The sequence below is a fragment of the Notothenia rossii genome, assembly GCF_949606895.1.
Source record: "Notothenia rossii genome assembly, chromosome: 11".
NCBI classification, from domain to species: Eukaryota; Metazoa; Chordata; class Actinopteri; order Perciformes; family Nototheniidae; genus Notothenia; species Notothenia rossii.
In genome coordinates, this window is record NC_136910.1 from 58548496 (window position 1) to 58556726 (window position 8231).

At 41.9% G+C, this 8231-nt stretch overlaps 1 protein-coding gene across 1 annotated transcript in view; it reads right to left on the minus strand.

Moving 5' to 3' along the window:
• Positions 1 to 8231, minus strand: part of LOC307025491 (versican core protein-like) — an 82976-nt gene that overhangs the window by 31292 nt on the left and 43453 nt on the right. The window lies entirely within an intron of this gene.

Genomic DNA, 8231 nt, shown 5'->3' on the forward strand with positions numbered 1-8231 from the left:
GAGGACTCTTTAAAGTAGAGACACTACATACTGATATACACCTGAACATCAGCAGGAGAGGACTCTTTAAAGTAGAGACACTACATACTGATATACACCTGAACATCAGCAGGAGAGGACTCTTTAAAGTAGAGACACTACATACTGATATACACCTGAACATCAGCAGGAGAGGACTCTTTAAAGTAGAGACACTACATACTGATATACACCTGAACATCAGCAGGAGAGGACTCTTTAAAGTAGAGACACTACATACTGATATACACCTGAACATCAACAGGAGAGAACTCTTTAAAGTAGAGACACTACATACTGATATACACCTGAACATCAGCAGGAGAGGACTCTTTAAAGTAGAGACACTACATACTGATATACACCTGAACATCAGCAGGAGAGGACTCTTTAAAGTAGAGACACTACGCACTGATATACACCTGAACATCAGCAGGAGAGGACTCTTTAAAGTAGAGACACTACATACTGATATACACCTGAACATCAACAGGAGAGAACTCTTTAAAGTAGAGACACTACATACTGATATACACCTGAACATCAGCAGGAGAGGACTCTTTAAAGTAGAGACACTACATACTGATATACACCTGAACATCAGCAGGAGAGGACTCTTTAAAGTAGAGGCACTACATACTGATATACACCTGAACATCAGCAGGAGAGGACTCTTTAAAGTAGAGGCACTACATACTGATATACACCTGAACATCAGCAGGAGAGGACTCTTTAAAGTAGAGACACTACATACTGATATACACCTGAACATCAGCAGGAGAGGACTCTTTAAAGTAGAGACACTACATACTGATATACACCTGAACATCAGCAGGAGAGGACTCTTTAAAGTAGAGGCACTACATACTGATATACACCTGAACATCAGCAGGAGAGGACTCTTTAAAGTACAGACACTACATACTGATATACACCTGAACATCAGCAGGAGAGGACTCTTTAAAGTAGAGACACTACATACTGATATACACCTGAACATCAGCAGGAGAGGACTCTTTAAAGTAGAGACACTACATACTGATATACACCTGAACATCAGCAGGAGAGGACTCTTTAAAGTAGAGACACTACATACTGCATGAAAACGGTGTCTGTTATTAATTAGTTCTGATTTACTGTCAGTAAACTAACTAACCCTCCTGCCCATCGGCCTTTATAATCTCCCATCAATCACACAATCTGTCTTCCAGACGTCTCTTGAGTAAACACGTGTCTGCTTGTGTTTGTGTTTTAATGCTTTGGTTTGTTTCTCTAATGTTGGAGAAAGCTGGGCTTCCATACAGATTGTTAAATTTGGCTTTACATCTGAATGTAATGTGAAACATCTCTGAGAAACAAAGCTCTCTTCTTCTGTGCTCTACACTGATGGAGCTGCTGGATCTTTGTCAAACTGCTTTGGTATTCCTGGAAATGTTCTTTATAATGGATGAGAGAAACTATGTTACTCAAGATGTGGTGAGTTTCTCTTTTATACTGGCTTTAGTTTCCTCATGCTAGGTATACACAACAGGTTACAAAAAGAGGAACACAATTACCACCTAGATGCAAGACATGTAAACCTAGAAAATGCATTTCCTGCAGAAAATGCGTGCGAATGCTGAAAACTGTGAACATTTATGGCTGAATTTAGATGAAAATGCAGAAAAAGCTGAATATTTAAAAGAAAAGGTTTAAAAAAAGGTATAAACAACAACATGTATAGCCTTGATGTCCTGAACTAGCTGAATAATGTAATAGTTGAATGGTTTCTGCAGCTGGAAATAGGCTGAAGGAGTTAAATATCAGATGTAAGTAGTAGTGAATGAATTTGTATTAAGATGAGAAAAGGCTTGGGCAAGCAGCAGAATATTTTGACTGCAAACTTTTCGACTAAAACCATACGTCACCAATAATGTATAACATATGTGGAACCTGTTGAAGTCTGTATGAAGTCTCCATCAGACAGAAAATAATAGACTGAGACAGTCTGTTAGAGTCCAGTCTGTCAGTGTTTGTTTCTATTCCTGAGCACCTACTCTTAACACCTACTCCTAACACCTGTGTGTGTCCAGAGATCAAAGACAACCAACTGCAGCACTGCGTCCCATAAGAATGCATTGAGTTGTATATCTGACCATTTTGCCACCCGTTCAAAAACTATGGAGAGAGAAAGAGAGAGTCTGTGAGCGAGAGAGTGTGTGTGTGCGAGAGAGAGAGAGAGAGAAAGAGAGAGTGTGTGTGTGTGTGTGTGTGTGTGTGTGTGTGTGTGTGTGTGTGTGTGTGTGTGTGTGTGTGTGTGTGTGTGTGTGTGTGTGTGTGTGTGTGTGTGTGTGTGTGTGTGTGTGTGTGTGTGTGTGTGTGTGTGTGTGTGTGTGTGTGTGTGTGTGTGTGTGTGTGTGTGTGTGTGTGTGTGTGAATTTGAAGCACTGCCGCACTCTGTTTTGAGATCAAAGCACTCTAGACTTAACGAGCTGCTCCATCCACTGTAATGTTAAAATCTGAAAAAGGCCTCTCTACCAAGCTCCAAACTACATTCAATATCTCAAAAAGTTTAAAAGATATCAAAAATCTGAATAGGAATTGAATAGCTGACGGTCTTGTGATCATTTGAAAGTTGGAATGAAGTGTCTACCTGAAATTATGTGGAAGGAGAAGCACTTGGCGCAAAGCGTAGCAAAAGTGGATTTGAAGGCATCTCCCATTGACTTCAATGTTAAAAAAAGAGTTTAAAAACTGAATATTTCAAAAGGTGTGAAATATTTTGAAAAAGTTGAAAGCTTCCAATCAATTGCTGAAAAGGCTGAATAGTTTAATAGTTGAATGGTTTCTGTAGCTGAAAATAAGCTGAAGTTATGGAGTGCCAAAGTATTGGCTGAAATAAGGGGAAGAATAAAGATTCGAAGAACATTAGTGGAATGCTGTAAACAGCATTCACACTAATGACTAAAAAGATAAACAAAATTATACAAATATACACAAAAGGAATACAAATTGTACAAAATGACTTCTGATCGACACACATTGACAACAAAGACACGCAGAATCACTATAGTGATGCAAAATGATCATAAATAGACAAAGTGACTTTAAAGAGACGCAGAATGACCTCCAACATACAGAGAAAACCATTGTCTCATAATCCGCCCACTGCTGGACGATAACCAGTCAGACAACAGTGAGATGTTTAAACGTTGGCCGACATGATTCTGAATAAAGAGTTTATTCACAGCGATCCAGGCCTGGTGATAGAAAAGGTCTCTTTAGGTCATTTGTTTGGATTGGCACATGGAGGGTGGGAGTCGAATGGGAACAGAGAGTCTGGAAGCAGCATTTCTTTAAGCTACGATAACATTTAACCTCAACTGTCCCCAGATCTCAGGTTTTATAAGTTGACAGAATGTCTTAAAAGAAACTCAAATTAATACAAAGTTGAAATTCTGTAAATATATGCAACAGATATCAGGGTTTTTCTCTTCACCGGGTAACAAGAGCGCTTCGCCCTCAAACCAAAATGCAGATTCTCGCCGTAAAATGTCAGAAAACAATATTCCTGTTCCTCAAAACCTGTGAAATATGAGAATCAAACCGAGCGTCAGACGGCAGAGACAGCTTTGTTTGTACGGAGCTCCGACGCCACGTTGTCGTTTACGTCAGGAGACATCTTGTATACGGGCGTCGTGTTCTCTTGATAATTGAGTTATCAATTTATATATCTTATAAAGAAGTTCAGCGCCACAGTACTCATATCTTTCTAGGAAAACCCATAGCTTACATCAGCTTAACTTCATTTCCTCTTAAGTTTAAGCGAACTTGGGGTTTGTTTATCTTCCAGTTAAAAAACATTCTTCTAATGGCCACCAGGGGGCGATTGTTGCAAACAATTCTATAGAAGTCTATGAAAAAATGACCCTACTTTTAACATGATATCAGTAAATATCTAATAGTTTTAGACAAGTTTCAGGTCTCAGAGTTTAAAGTAATCTTTGAAACGAAGACAAGATGGCAACAGCTCGAAGGAAGTGACGGCCAAAAACCAAGAGGATGACGATCAAAGAGCAAAGATGGCGATGGCCAAACGCTAAGATGGCGACAAGCAAAATCCCAAACTATAAGCTTCTAAATCTTCTGCCAAAAACCAATGGTGGTCGTCATGGTGACTTCAAGATCAGCGCCACAGTTTCACCTCGTACTATATATTTCTAGAAAAAACCCTGGATAGCTTACGTCAGCTTAAGTTTTAACATCCAATTAAATTTCCTCTTAAGTTTAACCAAGCCTGGGATTTCTTTAAATTTAAGCGGCAACCTTTCCGGCCACCAGGGGGCGAATGGTTGCAAGACATTGTCGATTTATAAGTCAATGAAAAAATGACCCTACTTTTAACATGATATCAGTAAATATCTAAAAGTTTTAGACAAGTTATTGGTCTCAAATGCTAGTTTAAAGTCATCTTTGAAACGAAGACAAGACGGCAACAGCTCGAAGACAGTGGCTGCCAAAAACCAAGAAGATGACGATCAAAGAACTAAGATGGCGACAAGCAAAATCCCAAATAATCTTCTAAATGTGACGCCAAAATCCAATGGTGGATGTCACAGTGAATTTGTCCCCTTCTTATATGCCGTTTAAGATATGTGTGATCATCTGACTGCTTCTCTTACTTGTTCCAGTTTCACTTTTGTCTGGCGAAAAGTGAAGAAATGGTCACTATGTAGTAGTTTAAGATAAGTTTCAGGTCTCAGATGAAAAAGTAAAGTCATCTTTGAAACGAAGACAAGATGGCAACAGCTCGAAGAAAGTGACGGACAAAAACCAAGAGGATCACGGCCAAACAACAAAGATGGCGATGGCCAAAAGCTGAAATGGCAACAAGCAAAACTATAGGCTTCTAAATGTTCAAAAACCAATGGAGGACGTCATGGTGACTTCGTCCAGTATGCTGTCCGTGGTTAAAGTATGTCCGATCTTCCGACTGCTTCTCTTACTCGTTCCAGTTTCACTTTAGTTTGGTGACCCGGTAAGAACACTCATTATAACTGAGAGGTTAGATGGAAACCCAAGCTGAAAAGCCAAAACTGAATGTTTCCTAAAGGCTTTTCTGTCCCTCTCTCCTCTCTGGGATGAAATGACTCACTACAGTACGTTACTCCACGTTGCTGCTCAATGGGAAAGTGACTCTGAGATTTGTAGACCTTCCTGATGTCCGAGGAAAAACACAAACATGTTTCCCGGCAGCTTCTCCAGAGGGCCTTGTTATTTCCCATACCGTCGTCACAGATCCACACGGGGCCTTCAGCTTCTCTGTCATTAACTCTTCACTTTCATCTCCTCCTTTTCACCACTCAGGGATCCTTCCTTCGAGCACTTTAGGCTAAGATCCTGCAGTAATGACTTCCAGCTCAATGTTTAGGTAACAAGCGTTTCCTGTCAGTGTCCGCCTGAGGAAAGCTGCTGAATGAAACCTGTCTTCGTCACTTCGTCAACATTCAAAGGTTTTATTTTCATGTCCACCGTAGCTACAGTGTAGTTATGGCAATGAAAATCGTATGTCCCAGGCTCCTCCCACAGATTAACATAAATATAAGACATTAAACTATTAAAAAAGTTGAAATTCTGAGAAAAAAAAAATGATTCTATATTTTCTTAAAATGTAAGAATTCTGAGAAAAAACTCAAACGATTTAAAAAAGAAAATCCTAGGAAAAAGCTAAATGTATAATAAAAAAAAAAAAAAATGTGCTAAAAACTAATGTTTGCATTTTTCAGTTTTTTTTTTAGTCGGAAAGATTTTTTTTCTCAACACAAAAAATAAAATATATTTTTGTTAGATAAAAAAAATGTAAATAAAATAAATGTGGCCCGTAACAACTCATATATCTTTGAAACTGAAATATCTTTTGGGAATTGGACCTTTCCTAAAACTGCTGGTCACTTCGCATTTATCCGACCTGTAAAACTGCATTTATTAGGGACTATTTTCAGCGGGGGATTTATACATATACTGCAGTGAGTGTGATCGTCATACAGTTTTTTTTAAATAGTCTTTGGTCAACGATGGCCCTCTGGGGCACAGAAGACGAACATCAGGCTTTAATGCACGCAGGTTTCCATTAAAGTGCAGTACAGTGGTTTAAATTGGGTGGAGGGTGTTTAGGTCATGGCAATTAACCTGTGATGTTACTCTGAAGTTATGCTACATCAGCACAAAAAAGAAGAAGCAGGAAACTCCCTCTCGCAGTTAAACAGTTACACAACACAGTCCATAAAGTTAGAAGTTCATTAGAGCTGGCCGAGTTTCCAAAGCAGGGGCCAACAAGAGGGGATTATGGGTATTTACTGTTAAAAAGGGCTGCTTTCAGCGGGTCCAGAAAGATGGACAAATCTGAACCAACAGAAGACAGATCAGTCTCACTTTGGAGACACTTCCTGGGTCTGAGAGATTAAGCAACACCATGATGGAGAATTTCATATTATAAAGTAAAATATCTCCTAATACTGTTGTACAGACAAACAAAAATACTATTTTGCAAATTAAAACCAGCTAGATTTGGCTTCATTCTCGTTAATTTGAACTCGTTAATTTGTACATTTTCCGACTGCTGCATTCTGTGAGCATCATGCTGTCAACAAGGATCTGAAGTTCTAAGGAGACTCGAGATTTAAACCTGAAGCCATCAGGAAAAGGTTATTGAGTTCATGAATCAAGTGAGAAGTAGGAAAGGAGTCGCCCCTTGCTTGATGTCTCCCAGCTGTGTGCGTCACTCTTTAGTGTCCCCTGGCCTCCCAGCTGTGTGCGTCACTCTTTTTATTGTCCCCTGGCCTCCCAGCTGTGTGCGTCACTCTTTAGTGTCCCCTGGTTTCCCAGCTGTGTGCGTCACTCTTTAGTGTCCCCTGGTCTCCCAGCTGTGTGCGTCACCTTTTAGTGTCCCCTGGTCTCCCAGCTGTGTGCGTCACTCTTTAGTGTCCCCTGGTCTCCCAGCTGTGTGCGTCACTCTTTAGTGTCCCCTGGCCTCCCAGCTGTGTGCGTCACTCTTTAGTGTCCCGTGGTCTCCCAGCTGTGTGCGTCCCTCTTTAGTGTCCCCTGGTCTCCCAGCTGTGTGCGTCACTCTTTAGTGTCCCCTGGTCTCCCAGCTGTGTGCGTCACTCTTTAGTGTCCCCTGGTCTCCCAGCTGTGTGCGTCACTCTTTAGTGTCCCCTGGTCTCCCAGCTGTGTGCGTCACTCTTTAGTGCCCCCTGGTCTCCAGCTGTGTGCATCACTCTTTAGTGTCCCCTGGCCTCCCAGCTGTGTGCGTCACTCTTTAGTGTCCCCTGGTTTCCCAGCTGTGTGCGTCACTCTTTAGTGTCCCCTGGTCTCCCAGCTGTGTGCGTCACCTTTTAGTGTCCCCTGGTCTCCCAGCTGTGTGCGTCACTCTTTAGTGTCCCCTGGTCTCCCAGCTGTGTGCGTCACTCTTTAGTGTCCCCTGGTCTCCAGCTGTGTGCGTCACTCTTTAGTGTCCCCTGGTCTCCAGCTGAGTGCATCACTCTTTAGTGTCCCCTGGTCTCCCAGCTGTGTGCGTCACTTTTTAGTGTCCCCTGGTCTCCCAGGTGTGTGCGTCACTCTTTAGTGTCCCCTGGTCTCCCAGTTGAGTGCGTCACTCTTTAGTGTCCCCTGGTCTCCCAGCTGTGTGCGTCACTCTTTAGTGTCCCCTGGCCTCCAGCAGTGTGCATCACTCTTTAGTGTCCCCTGGTCTCCCAGCTGTGTGCGTCACTCTTTAGTGTCCCCTGGTCTCCCAGCTGTGTGCATCACTCTTTAGTGTCCCCTGGTCTCCCAGCTGTGTGCATCACTCTTTAATGTCCCCTGGTCTCCCAGCTGTGTGTGTCACTCTTTAGTGTCCCCTGGTCTCCCAGCTGTGTGTGTCACTCTTTAGTGTCCCCTGGTCTCCGTTGTGTTTGAGCTTCTTCAGCGTTTGGTTTCTGCAGATTTTACTAAACGCTACGCATGTCTCCTCAAGTTGCTGAAGATGTTTCTTCATGTGGAACCTTTGGGTTTTTATATCTGACTCCCTTCTGGAGCTGCAGCTCTTGAAATGCTGAAATAAATGTCATCACACTCCATCCAATATCTCAGTGTGAACCAAACTGGTTGACCGACTGCATCGTGTTGTTTACGCAGATAAAAAAATGCTCTGCATCTCAGACGTCGTTGTGGGAAGACTCAAAATATGTTCAGGACAG